General features: G+C 36.7%; 1 pseudogene; it reads left to right on the top strand.

The window, feature by feature from the left end:
* The first annotated feature begins 3,081 nt into the window (after positions 1-3,081).
* On the top strand, positions 3,082-15,478 carry LOC145076593 (E3 ubiquitin-protein ligase RFI2-like; annotated as a pseudogene).
* The last annotated feature ends 408 nt before the right edge of the window (positions 15,479-15,886 follow it).

Below are 15,886 nucleotides of genomic sequence, written 5' to 3'. Positions count from 1 at the left end.
TGCGTGACTGAGGCAAGCAAAGTTATTCAAGAATACAAGAAGCTTCCTTCTTCGGGCCCAAGGGAACTCACTCCTGCCATGATTCGCTCTATCGAGGAAGCAGACAAGCCTGCAAAGAGGGGAAAGAAACCAAAAACACAAAAGGAGGTGGGAGTCACTAAACCAACTAAGGGACAAACTCCCAAAAAGCGAAAGTCCGACAAAATGCTCCTTCACAGCCTAAGCAGAAGAAGCTGAAAAAGCCAGCCATGAGACTCATTCTTCAATCCTCTAGCGATTCGGATTCTGAGTATGTTCCTCCTGGTAACAAACAAACTACTACAACAGAATCAGAGAGCGAAAGCTCTGACGAGGAGGCTTCGGCTCGTGGTGATACTCCGCCTAGATCACCAACACCTGAGGTACCTGTTCGCTCCCCAGTTCCTTCTTCTCCACCTACTTCAATCTCCATTTCATTACCAGCAACCTTCCCAGTTATTACATCCCAACCTACGTCTACTATTCCCATTCCCACTCCTATCTTATCCGACGCAACCAAAACCACCACCACTGGAGCTCAAACCAACGTATCTGATACGGGGGTTCGGTCTTTAGTCCCAAAAACAACCAAACCCTTATCTCCCACACCATCAACCAAAACCAACCTTGTCCTGGGTGACGAAGATATGGAATTTGATTCCTTTTACTATAGCCCTTATCGTGTTCAAAGTGACGAAGATGATGATGATCCTCTTACCAAAAAGCATCTCAAGGAGCTGAATGCCAAACTTGATACTCTCATGGCCTCTTCTTCCTCTCACACTCCCAATTCTGAATCTACTATTTAGAAAATGCTTGACTCTTTTGTCATAGCACATGAGGCTTCCATCTCTTGTGCCATAAAAGCCACTTTCCCTCTATCACCACACTTTCCATAATTCAGTTTTTGCATCTTAACCTTGACCCACCTTTCTTTTTCGATTTTTCATTAATTAACCTGTTATTGATTTAAGAATACCATTGAACCGATTCGTTGATTTGACTCCAGATTAGAAGGTTGCGTGTTCGATTCACGTCGGGTTCAAATCCCCGAAATTAAATTCATGATATTTTTTGCATTTCATACGTTTGGTTTCCTCGCGCCGGATGCGATAGAGCTTTTTAATAGAGTACAATGGATTATGCATAACAATGTTACATCCCCTACATCTATGAATGTAGTCTTCAAAAGAAATGATTTTACCTTACAAAAAGCTTAGCAGTAGAGTTTGTTGTGCGTTTGACATCTCATTCGTTGTACGTTGATAACTAAGATTTGTATTACTTTTATCTAATTTTGTTATTAAAAAAATTGTTTTTAAAATAATAATAATAATAATAATAATAATAATAATAATAATAATAATAATAATAATGTAACAGCCCGAAATCTCAGGTATTATTAATATTATGTTTTGGGGTGATTTAAGAGGGGACTCGGCGAGTTGGAGCCTAGACTCGCCGAGTAGGATCGCAGACTTGGTCGCGGGATCGCGACTGGACTCGACGAGTCCAGATATGGACTCGGCGAGTCGACGCTGTTTAGCGAAAACCCTAACCGTTCAGGTTTGGGACGTATAAAGGAGACTTATTGGCCGTCATTATTCATTTTAGCCTTCTGAGAAGAACCCTAAATCGATTGGGTGCATCTGGAGCAAGGATCATAGGCCATTATTGATTATAGAAGAGTGATTGTGCAAGGAAGAGAAGAGATTGGCTAAGGGAGCAGCAAGGGGGTCACATTCTGAGGATTGGGGACACAGAGAATACATCATCCAGGTAAGAATTCGTGTATGCTCTGCTATATTGATGAATTTATGGATTTAGGGTTTATGGAACCCTTGTGTGATTAGATTGACTGTGACCCTAGTTCCCTAAACGAGTGTAAACCTGTATTGAGACCCTTGGAGGTCCAGAATGTCCCATGTCTATGCATTTCGGGAATTGATGAAGGTTTTGGATTGGAATCCTTATGCCTTAGGTCAAGATGTAAATTATGAATCACATGGTGTATCATGAGCACTGAAATGAGGACTTCACGTGGTAGATCATTCTAGGAAGGCCAGACCTAGGAATGGTCGAAGCAGTTCTGACCTTAGGATGCAGTTTGAGCGGTTGCATGGCATGGACTCGCCGAGTTCGATGAGCAGACTCGGCGAGTAGCTTGAAGATTAACTGGGACTCGTCGAGTTGTTCTTCAGACTCGACGAGTTGAGTCGGGGTGGCCCCGCGATTCTTCCAGGAGTAACTCGTCGGGTCAAGGAGGATACTCGACGAGTAGATAGGGAATCCCAGAGAGTTGGAGGACGTCTAGACTCGCCGAGTCGCCATGGTACTCGCCGAGTCCGGTCGAGTTGACCGTTGACCGTTGACCAGAGTTGACCTAAGTCAGACTTCTTAGGGATAGTCACACATAGAAGGTATATGTGTTAATGAGATATGTGATGTTATAGGGAGGTTGTAGCTCGTCGGATTGTGCACGAGTGATTTCAGGATTTGCTAGCTTTCAGCATTCACGAGGTGAGTCTTCTCACTATACTGTACCCGGAAGGGTTTGACTGTGTGACCGGAAGGTCAGATACGATATGTGATATGTATGCTATATGTGGTAAGATATTTGTTATATGTGCTATGTATGTTATGTGGGCCGGAAGGCAATATGTTATGGGCCGGAAGGCGAATATGTTATGGGCCGGAAGGCGTAGTGTTGATGACCGAAAGGTCAGGGCCTGGAAAGGCGTATGTGTGTAAGTTGTATATTGGGGAACTCACTAAGCATTTATGCTTACAGATGTTATGTATGTGTTTCAGGTACTAGCGAGGACCGTGGGAAGGCGCCGGCGTGATCGATACACACTGAAGAATGCTTTTATGATCTTGGGATTTTGAATATTTGTAATTGACAGAATACTTAAACTATTTATGCCTTGTTTTGAATGGAAATAATTATATTTTTAAAAAATGAAAAATTTGTTTGAAAATTTGAGTTGTTACAAATAATAATAATAAGTTGTTTAAAACGAAAAAAATTATCAGACAAAGTAGGGTTTGGGCATACATCATATGGGGTTGGAAGACAATGGGTATGCTGCTGCAGCTGAAGGAGACAAAACAGATTCCTCCATTCCATGTTCGATTTGCCTGGAGGATGTTACTGATTATGGGGATCGTGCTTGGGCGAAGCTCCATTACGGTCATCAATTCCATCTCGGTAACAGACTTATCCTTTTGTTTTTGATCGTTGACAAGTCAACTACTTGCTTGAAATTTCATCTCCTTCAAAGTTCAGTCACACCAACATATATTTGTTTTTTCAGCAACTAGTTTTTGATCTTAGCTTTTTCTGCTTGATTACACCAAACCCTTATGCTAGATTTAGATCTTAAGCTTTCTGGTACACACATATATAATGGGGGGTGCACAACATTGTGTGTGTGTGGGGGGGGGGGGGGGACATATAGAAATTGCCTTTTTTCTATGAATTCGACTCCTTACAGGAAAGTCAACTTGATTGTTGTTGATGACAACATTATATACTCTAAACACCATTTTTATGTAGCGGTTTAGTGTTTTCACCACATAAACCAGGCAAATTACTCATAAGTCCCAATTTGGGGTTACAACACCACATATACTCGATGTGTACAAATAGAAAGCCTAAGTATTTAGATTTTCTTCACCTCTCTAGATTAATAACTTATTACTTCCACATGCTGTCACACCCGAAACCGGAACGGCGGAATCGTTCCGGGGTGGAGGACTTCATGTTTAGCATCACAACCATTGTACAACAGCAATCATAGTAACACAACCATTACAATGAATATATATATATATATATATATATATATATATATATGTGTGTGTGTGTGTGTGTGTGTGTGACATATGTTTACATCAGTTTGGAAACTTGTTTTTAAATACACCAAAAGTATGTAGAATATAAAAACTAGACTCTTATTGCTCTGGCTCCTCTAAATCCAAGAAGTACCTGTCTACTGATTTCCTGAGAATACAAACAATTTGATAGAATGTCAGCATAAAGCTGGTGAGTTCATAAGCATTTACTTTTGGTGGAAAGTGTTCTTTGATTCTTTTGAAAAGTATTCCTCAAGAAAATCCCATATTTTCTTATGAAAAGTAGTGTTGAAAGAGTATCTATTAGTAGAAAATAAACCATCAGTTTTAGAAATGTCGGTGTTATCCTGGGAAAAATCCCATATTTCCCTAAAAACAGGTTATCCGTCCTAGAAGTAGAGATGCAAGTTTAGAAAACCCTGACTACTATCAGTGTATTTATGAAAGTAGTTTTATTACTCAAAATAAAACAATGAAGAGTAGAGTCCGTAAACCAAAGTTAATTTATACTTATTTGCGAGTCGTATAACCATGCTTAATATGACCGAGAGACATTTACAACGTTCTTCAGGCGTAAATTTAAATGACATTTGTTCACCCCAGGCATGCCTGCCTAACTGTAGCTAGCAGTTCAGGTGTGGGATTGTCATTCCCGAATAGATCTATTCACAAATCTCACGCTCTCCCTCCAAGAGACTCTGTTTATAGTAAAAGGATTTATCCATGTACACCTAAGGGTACAGTATTGAAGTAGAGCCTCAAAATTCTGTATAATCTAGTTTACAAGCTAGAGACAGTATAAAACAGTAATTATCCTTGAATAAATGTACTTTATGATGGGTTTTAGTCATAAGAACATCCTATGTGCTCATACAAACCCTAATGCTTGGATCTAGGTTTCTCTATTGTACATGCAATTTATCCAAGACTATAAACCCTAGATCTAGCATATGATAATCAATATAACATATAATTAGGGTTTAGATCATACCTTGATTATTATATAGCAATAACAATCTCAAATCCTTCTTGTATTGACTATAGAAAGCTTAGAGTCACAAATGTCACTCCTCTAATGGCTCACAAACACCAAGAGCAAAAGGATGAAGAGGAGAAGAGAAAGAGGCTGCCCAAAACATGTGGAAACCCTATAAGGAAGCTTCTCCACGTTTTTGGGGCATAAGGGCTCTTTAAATAGTGAGGCTATTAGGGTTATCTAACAAGGAAACCCTAATTTGGATGCTTAAGCCCTAAGCAACCCATGGACTCCTTTCCTTAAAGGCCTTGGACGATTTCTAATGGGTTTCCCCATAGAATTCGTCCAACCTTATAATATAAGGCAATCCATAGCCCAATTGCAATTATCTTATAATTACAATTCCAGTCCCTTGAATTTAATTAATCTCTTTTAGTCACAAAACTAGTTACCAATTAATTCTTGACTAATATTAATTAAACAATATGATTTCTCCTTTAATATATTATTCTCATAATATATTAATAAATCATATTTAATCCTTTCTCTCCATAATTCATCCTATCAAGTTGCTTTGGTGAAGGCAACCCAAAAGGACCATGCACCATTGGGTCAAGTACATACCAAAATAGTTATGGACTTAGACACTAATCCAACAGTCTCCCACTTGGATAAGTCTAATAACTATTATGCGTATGACTTCAGATCCTGATCTGCAATCGTAGCTTTCCAAAGCCGCTGTCAACTCTGATCCTATCAGATACGCATGTCCTTTAGATAAGGGATCATATATTCCTCCATTCTAGATATCGTAAGACATGATTTCTAATCATTCTCTCTGTACTATTTCTCGACTTCCGATTTATGACGACTGACTAATTGAACAAATCAAATTAGCCCTAGCCCGGCCGAGCATTTACGTTTGTCATCACAAAATCATCGAGGGGCCTAAAGATATCGCTTTTATCCTACTTTGGATAAAAGGAACGGATAAACTTTGATTCAATGCTCGCTTGCACTCACTCACCGAATTCACACACAACAATATGTTTTATGACACAAGTTACTGGTGCGTTTACATATTATCAATGCGCAACCGATTTGCAAGATACAACTCACACATCTCAGTTTCAAGAATATAAGATGTTATCGTCTCACCAATCACTCGTGATACAATTCATGGAGTGATCCAAGTGAGCGTGGGTTTAATCCAATGCTCAAATCATATTCATAAGCACTCATGAACGTTGCAGCAAACATTTGCTTATGTCTAATACTCTTTAGACAATCCACACACCAATTCATGACAGTCTTCATTCATACCTACTTCCAACATATGAACGATTGTGGCCCGTTCGAATAATTTGACTATTCTCAACCAATTAAATTATTCAGGAAGTCAAAACATGCAAAGTGAAACACAAGAATAATACTAATCCCATATGGCCTCAAACCTTTGAGCATAAATAAAACACCTTTTATTTATCACCATATCGATTACTCATTATTTGTTGTTTCGGGTAATCAACTTTTTACTTGAATTATTACTACACTTGTCCCATTCTCTTAGAATTCACACAATGTTTTCCTATGGTTCTTACTTTGTGAAATAGATCAAATTGAACACATTTCCAATCATACTCATTTCACAACTCCTAATCCTTTTTTTAAGTGAAAGAATATCAAATTCTTGCTACTTATGGAATATGCTAGATTCTAACATTTTATGCAATGATCCTTTCGTAATGTCATAGCACAAAAGTCACAATAACTATTGCCAATGATATTACAAAGTCCTCTAACGGAGATTGTTACAAGACAATTCCTTAGATGTGATGTCTCTCACTCAAGGTACATTCCTTTGAACATCCTTTTGCATAAAAGTTTCTAATCTAGACATGGATTTTCAATATTCAATTCCCAATATGGACACATTTCCATATTTTTCCATATGAAAACTCATTATTAATAGAATCTTTTCTATTCATAATAATGTCGATATGGTCCATCCAATATCATGCTTCTAACTACTCACAAGCGACCAATCATCGGCGAACTTTGGATTGTCCTTTGATAGTTTTTTAATTATCTTAGTCAAAACCGATTCTTGTCCTTTTCCCTCTAAATGCACTAGACATTTGGAAAATTTTAGAATGGTCAAATATTATAGCATTTGCAATCGATCCTATACCCAAAGCGTATGGGACACGATGCATAATGTCTTACATAAAGATTTGATACTTTATCAATCTTCTGCCATAATATTTTATGTGCTACGCTCTCAAAATTCGAACTATGAAGAGGAATTCCGTAATCATAATCAAAATTTGTGAACACGCTATGTTTCCTTGACTAAATTATTAACATTCCACAACCTAAGCCTTTAGATTTGAAATGAAGCATAATATTCTCTCCCTTAATTATAGCAAAACAACTTTTCAACTCTTGCAACTTTGCAAAGTATAACTATTGTTTTCTATAATTAATATTGCTAACTTGCAATACTTTCCATAATAATCATACAATCATAACATTTATGCTCCCACTATCATGATGATTATTATAAACATAACACTTATGCTCCTACTAGCTTTGACATGTATTCAGAAACAACTTAACGTTCAGAAAAACAATACCTATTGAATTTCTTAAGTTCATGTTTCTAATACCTAATGCTTTGATAATCCTTTATCTAAGCTTATACACCTTTCCTTTAGATAGCTCTTATGTGTGTCTAAACAATTCAGACTAATTGTCAAACCTCACAATTCAAATCATGGAAAGGGATACCGTAACCATAATCGAATTCGAGAATACAATTTTCATAATCACTATCTGTTTAAAATCTCTCTTAGTGAAAGCATTTCCTCGCAGTCATTTTCATGAAGGAGGGAATCTTATGACACTTAGATTTTAATGGTGTATTGTTCCTATCCATGTGAATTTGTCAAAAGCAAAGTTTACGACAAATTCAAACTCATATGGACCGAACTTTCTTAATCTTGATTTCTTGCCTTATGGTAACACAGCTGCCAACCATGTCTTCCAAGTAGTTAAGCAACTCACACTTTCCTATCAATGTACTTTCCATTGATCAAGGTTCCTGCCTTTTATGCGTTCAAATGAGAACTCATAGGACTCATATGCATAATTAACTTGATTGGAACGGCACAGAAACAAAATAGTGTCAACACGATAGTTTGTAAACCTCAACTCGTGTGCTAGTGATGATCGATAAAGTTTATTTTGATTTGTTCTTGAAACCTTTCAAGACCATTAAGACTCCCACTGACTCCTTGACATATAAGATTCTCTTGTCAATAAACATTTCTTGACAAAAAAATATTCAAGAGTTAGTGTAGTTTTTATCAAAACACTTCATAAATAGGTCCTAGTTGGTCTTTGTCTTATCCAAGACATCACAACTTTCCTCATTTGATGAATGTTATAAACCTTCTTAGTACTTGTCACTCATTGTCACAATCTTAACTCTAAGACTTGTTTGGAACGAAGTATGATTGACTTCTTGATTTTAACCATTTCTTCAATTCTTGATTCCTCTTCTTAGACATACAATTGTACTAAGACTCACTTAGAGGATCAATTGAGATATGGTTCTTAATCATTAAGACCTATCATAAAGCATAAAAGGTACTCTCCCTTCTTCTTAGAACGGAGAAACTTTTATCTTTCTGCCTACTTGATTCTTCTTATTCGTTCAGCTATTGATTTAAACATTTTCAATCAATTCAGAATTACACCTAATCTTATAAGTATAATCATATTTACTAAACCTTTAGTAAATCATGACGAATATCTTTGTTATTATTGTGGTGGACTTGATCAGCACACAACTTTGTGTACTCGATCTCTTAGTCCTTCACTTGACACTTTGTTAATGAATTAGTCTAATTTCCAAATATGAAATTTCTCATTCATCGTGCAACCAAGTTGCATGATTCCAAGTTTCTGTCCAATTGAAACTTGGGCGATGAGAAACTCTCCCTATTTGGTGAATTCTTGATATTTCCACAAACAACATGATTAAGAATCAAATCCATTATTGCTAATATTAGAAACATTCAAACATCAATTTTCATATACGCCATTGCAAGGATAAAAATAATAATAATAATAATATAAAATCAAAATTTATTTTATTGCGGAAAAAATTTGTCCTTACAACGCAATTCATTGAAAAACTATGCTAGTACATATTTCTTAGCAATATAATACTAACTCTAAGTAGTAGCTCAAGAATCCAATCTTCAAGTAATGCGATCGAAATCCATTTCTTCACGGTTAGATTCTGCTCACTTCTTCCCTTAAGCTTCCTTTCTTTTCTTCGATCCTACAAACATCAATTGTAATCTTATCACATTATGTATTAAGAATCTAGAATAGGAGCTTAAAAGAGTTAGTCAATGGATTTTACCTAAAGCAGAGCCATTCGTTTTGACTCTCCCATCTCTTAGATCTCTTAGGTAAATAGGGCAGCTTCGTCTCCAATGCCCCTTCTCTTGGCAATAAAAGCAAATTGACTCTTTTGGAACAGGACATGGAACTAGTTCAGACATTGCCTTTCTCTTATGATCAAACTTTTCGAGCATAGCATGTCTTTCGTTGTCATTGTCTATATCCATAGAGGTCTTGAAGGCAAATTCACCAATCAACTTTGCTTTTCTATTGCGCCAAACCATTGCTGATTCAGCAGCAATAAGCATATAGGTGAGATCTATAAGGGTCACGTCGCAGTTCATCATATAGTACTCTCTTACGAACTCACTATATGAGTTAGGAAGTGACTGAAGAACCCAATCAACAGCCATCTCCTCACAGACAACGGATCCCAACATTCTTAACCTATCAATGTGTGACTTCATCCCTAGGACATGTGCACACACCGACTTTCCTTCTTTATGTTTACTTGCCAAAAGGGCTTGCGTGAGTTTGAACTTTTCAAGTCTTCGAACTTGTGGGTTAGGGAGAATAATTGGAGGAGGTGGAGGAAGTGAAGTATGATTTCTTGTTCCTCGATCGAATCATGGAATATCATCTTCATGTGGAAAGCTTGTTCCACGGGATTTGGGAAGACCATAGTTGTCGTACTTTGACATCTACAAAACGGGAGAAAACGAATTCAAGTTAGTTGACTGATTGAGTCCTTAGTAAATCACCTAAATGAGATACTAAGGCTAGGACCCAACACAATACGCTACAACCTAGAAAAGGGATGTCGTAATCTAGTTGCAGAATATTTGAAGGTAAGTGAATGACGATTCACTAATTTCCACCATGAAAAACGAAAAAGAAATTTAAGTTTTAAATCTATGAAAACTCCTAGATCCTTTGAGATTCATTGAACATTTCAATGGCATGTTTAAATCTCGATATGCCCCTCTAGTTTGTGACTGGGATGCCGAGGATCACAAAGCGGGTGTGAATAACCATGCAAACTTACATGGTTCCCTCACATGTTACAGTCACCTATTCGATGTGCCGGTAAACCACACACGCTCCACCGAACTATGACAAACATTGAGTCACCCTTTGCTACCTTTGCTTAGAACCATTTAGTGTGCCGGTAAACCACACACGCTCCACTAATGTCTTCGCAACGGCACAAAGTGTAATTTCATGGAATTGCATCAATTCACTTTTGCCTAAGTAACTAAGATTGGGAATTTGTAAAACATTTAGTTACTTTTGTACTTCATTATACTTATAATGGAAGGTTTTGTCCTATCCTACCCGTTCGGCTAACGACCTTCCACTAGTCAAGAGTGCGGTGGGTAAGAGTGGATACCCATTCAATCACCATTTTATAGGCAATTTCCTTAAACACCCCTTATAGACCAGCTTCGTGAATGAAGCCTACTAACGGTAAGACTTACTTTTACTCATACATATATATAATGTTAGACTTTTAATGTTATATATAGTATAGGGTGTATTTTACACTTTTAAAATACTAGGTGGTCAAATTTAACGATTATACTTTTAATTCAATTAAATGTAAACCAAAACTTTTATGGATTTATTAAACCTCTTTTAATTATACACCTTAATTAATTAATAAAACCATAAGGGTGTGATTTGAACTTTTCAAAACAATACTAGGGTTTTAGAATTTAACATTCCTAGATTAAACTTTTAATCAACTTTTAAATTCCAAAACTTGAGGGAAAGTTTTGAAACATTTCAAAACATTTAGGTTTAGAATTTAAATATACATCAAAATTAAACTTTTAATCAAAATTTAAATTCCAAAACTTGAGGGCAAGTTTTGAAACCTTTTCAAAACATTAGGGTTTCAACTATTTAAATTTCAAAACTAAACTTTTGAGTTCAAATTTAAACTATAAAACCTAAAGGGGAAAATTGAAACTTTTCATAACACAAGGATCAAATAACAAATAATATAAATTAAACAATTAATTTCATCATTATCTATCTTTGACCTAATTTTCAATTTCTTGCAAAATAAGTTACCCAATTAATACAAATAATCCAATCTTTATCATATAAGGAAGTTATTATCTAATCAATTGGTAATTATCTTGTGTTTTGGCAAGGATATTCTTTAAGAAACAATAAAATTCGTATTTTATAGGTTTAAAACGAATATGGTAATGATCCTTAAGCAAAACAACAACAAAATCCGAAAATTCCTACGTCTGACGCTCCGACTCGCCGAGTCACACTTTGGAACTCGCCGAGTAGGGCTGACTCGCCGAGTCCAGGTAGTGACTCGCCGAGTCTGGTCGAACAGAAGGCCAAAAAACGATTTTCAGCAACATAATGCATCAATACAATAGAAACTAATCTAGTCTCTGATACCACTAATAGGTTTTAGTCATAAGAACATCCTATGTGCTCATACAAACCCTAATGCTTGGATCTAGGTTTCTCCATTGTACATGCAATTCATCCAAGACTATAAACCCTAGATCTAGCATATGATAATCAATATAACATATAATTAGGGTTTAGATCATACCTTGATTATTATATAGCAATAACAATCTCAAATCCTTCTTGTATTGACTTTAGAAAGCTTAGAGTCACAAATGTCACTCCTCTAATGGCTCAAAAACACCAAGAGCAAAAGGATGAAGAGGAGAAGAGAAGGAGGCTACCCAAAACATGTGGAAACCCTTGAAGGAAGCTTATCCACGTTTTTGGGGCATAAGGGCTCTTTAAATAGTGAGGCTATTAGGGTTATCTAATAAGGAAACCCTAATTTGGATGCTTAAGCCCTAAGCAACCCATGGACTCCTTTCCTTAAAGGCCTTGGACGATTTCTAATGGGTTTCCCCATAGAATTCGTCCAACCTTATAGTATAAGGCAATCCATAGCCCAATTGCAATTATCTTATAATTACAATTCCAGTCCCTTGAATTTAATTAATCTATTTTAGTCACAAAACTAATTACCAATCAATTCTTGACTAATATTAATTAAACAATATGATTTCTCCTTTAATATATTATTCTCATAATATATTAATAAATCATATTTAATCCTTTCTCTCAATAATTCATCCTATCAAGTTGCTTTGGTGAAGGCAACCCAAAAGGACCATGCACCATCGGGTCAAGTACATACCAAAATAGTTATGGACTTAGACACTAATCCAACACTTTATACTCCTGAGAAAATATATAACATAAACTAAATCTGCCATAGTTTATACATATTCATCTATGAAATTTGATTTGGTAGAAACTGCCTAGTGGGTTATCCCAAACTATACACATTATAGTTTATTAGAGTTGATATGGAAAATGCATTGTAAAAACCTTTCTGAAATCTATGAAGTTAGATTTCCAAATTAAAAGTTTCCCTTATGCTCAACGTATTACAAAAAGAGATAAAATATATGAATATGTTATTAAACGTGGAAATCATTGGACTGTATTAATATGTTTAAAACTTAATAAAATACTTTGAATTTGACTTGTATTTCCCCCCCCCCCCTCCTGAAAACATTAAAAACACGGAAAATGTAGGGGTTTGAACTCACCTCAGGTGGGCGATTTGTATGAAAGATCGGTACGAGATGTTGAATGTCAAGTGAGACCTCGAACTCAATTTGATCCTAATAACGTGTAATGACACATATAGGAGTCAAATGAAGGAATTTCACTACTAGATACGATAGAAAATCACTCTACGGACTTGGAACCACTTGCACTAAGTGTTAGAACCTCACAGAATTGAGTAAGGGGAGTGTATGGTCACCTTAAAGGTATGTGCGGACATGGGTGTGCGGCCCAAGGGATGTGCGGCTGTACACTCATGATGAGAGGTGCCTTTATGGTGTTTTCAAGGTCCATACTTTCATCCATGAAGTGTTATAGGTCTATACTCAAAGGTAGTGCAAGTTAAGTGTCCTAGAGGTGGGTTTATGGTCCTAGGGTGTATGTGTGGTCGCACACGGGAGTGTGCTGCCACACAAGGGTGTGTGTAGCCATACACAAGTGTGTGCGGTTGTACACCCCACATGAAGATGTCCAAAATGTCAATTCCAAGGTGCAATAAGGCTAGGGTCGTGTCTATCTCGAGTATAGATGTCAAACTCTCACATTAGAGGGTCTTTTAGGAGTATGCGGTCATCTTATAGGGGTGTGCGGCCACACTCTCTTCTTGACATGAAGAACATGACCAATATTGAACTCCCAAGGCTTAGATAGAGTGGTCTTTAATGGTGTGCAAGTTAGGGGATGAATTACTCACGTTCTTGAAGCTTTGGAGGGTTCACGGTTGAAGAAGCTTGAGAGAATGGTGTAGTGTGTGGCCAAGGAGTGAAAGGAATGAAAGGAAAGGGGTCTACCCTATATATATGAGTGGGTGTGTGGCCATGAAGGGTGTGTCCGGCCGCACACTCCTCCAAAAGGGGTGTATGACCAGATTTTGACACTACACGACTTATTGACTCGCTCCTAACCTCAACCTTGACTATACCCAAGCTTAGAACACTTAAATGAACTCTTAAACAGCGCTAGAAGTCAACAGAACAAGTTTAACATTGACTGAATTGACTAGATGTACAATGAGAAAGTTTCGGGTTGTCACACATGCCTTGGGGTTTTCCACTTCATGATGTGGGTTAGGTTTTTGTTCTTTTAATCACATTGTAACTGATGCTAAACTCAGGGAACTCTTGTATGATTCACTTTTGTTTTTGGCTACAGATTGCATTGGTTCTGCATTTAATGTAAAGGGAGTGATGCAGTGTCCCAACTATAGAAAATTTTGAGAAAGGTCAATGGCTTTATACAGATGGTGGGCGAGGGTGACCATATCCTGAGTTAAACATTCATGACTTAGTTAATGATGGAGATCTTTATGATCTCAGTTACACTGAATCAGTAACATCTTTATCTCTTATATATATATATATATATATATATATATATATATATATATATATATATATATATATATATATATATATATATATTCATCTTCTTTCTCCAATCCAGTCTTTTAAATCACTGATTAATTCTTCTTTTGGTAGTCCATGGGGTGCCCATATGGTGGATATGCACACCTTTCTGCTGCTTTTGAGTAAGCACAAATGCTTTTACACTTGTTATGAAATATGAACCTTTAATTCATTCTAACAATTAAATTTTCTACCCTTTTTTCTACAGTGAAGTAGAGTTTCCAACCACTGCGTGTAAGATCTTGACTTTAGTTATTTTAGGGTTTAATGCAACAAAATCAACACACTTTCATTTTATGAAATAAACAAATTGCTATTTCTTGGGCAAATCATGATATTGTTAGTGAACATGCAACAAGTGTATCATCTTCTGCTACTTACATTTGTCCATATATTGCTTATGTTCCACCCCCCCCCCCCCCCCCCACTGAAAATTTGACACAACAAGGAGTAAGATTTGATAGTAATAATAATCAATTGAACACCCAATCAGCTTCAAGTGAAACTCCAAATTCATATCCTCTCCATTATCACACAACCCTCTTTCCAACACTAACCACCTGTATACATGATGATGATGTTCAACGTCCCTCCATCTCTATGCCACGTAGGCAAAGGGCTAATGCTGACTTGTCAATGTCACCATCAGGATCTTATCTACATCCGTTTCTTCCTGACCAAAGGTAAACAAACCACTCTATGTTATCTTTTTCCTTTGAAGACTAACTTACAAAAACAGCCCCCCCCCCCCCCCCCCCCCCGATTTTCATGATCTCAAATCGATTTTTAATATAAATATGAAAATAAAAAGTTAGATAAGAGTAAAATAGTCATTTCAGTTAGGGTAGTTCAAGTTAATAACCACCAGAGCGTAACCAAAATTGCAAAAATAAAAGCTTAGGTCCCAAAAATGCAAATAATCATGAAACTCCGACCGTTTTTGTAATTTAGTCTCATTTGTATGATAGTAAGTAATAATATTTCCTCCTGTGGTTTGTGCAGTAGTTCTGGAACTAGACCTGCCAGCTCGTCAATGAACCGTGGTTACTTTCAGCAACCACAACAGTCAAACGGTCAAATCCAAGTTTCTAACCGGACACATGGTGGTGCTGGGATCTATTATTCAGGTTCTCTACTGCAAGAGGGTTCCGGGAAACGGAAAGATTCATGTTGAATTTACTCCACCATATGTGGGAAAGAGATCCGCCACATCAGCGCCCTGTTAGTTAGTGCTGACAGGGTTCCGTGTTACACCAGGCGGATGGTGGTGGTTTTCAACAACGGTCGGAAAGGATGCCCTCTGAGATTCTGTATTGGTTGTAAGAAACTTTTTTTATTAAATAATTATTTGTTACTATGAGAAGTGTTTGATGTGTTGGTTGGAAAACAAAGTGATCGAGTGGTATGAAGTATGGACATGATCAACTTTTGACTGGAATATACATGAACGTAAATTTTATAATTTAACTAGTTAATTACTTTGGGTTATCACTGAAATTTGGAAAGAAACTTTTCAAAATGTTTTTAAGTTGCTAAGGAATGTATTTTACTTTTTAAACAAGGTAAGGAACTCATATAATTC

The sequence above is a fragment of the Lactuca serriola genome, chromosome 9 (assembly GCF_051521515.1).
Source record: "Lactuca serriola cultivar US96UC23 chromosome 9, Lser_US96UC23_V15, whole genome shotgun sequence".
NCBI classification, from domain to species: domain Eukaryota; kingdom Viridiplantae; phylum Streptophyta; class Magnoliopsida; order Asterales; family Asteraceae; genus Lactuca; species Lactuca serriola.
The sequence above is the reverse complement of the archived record's forward strand: the minus strand, read 5'-3'. Positions and strand labels throughout refer to the sequence as shown.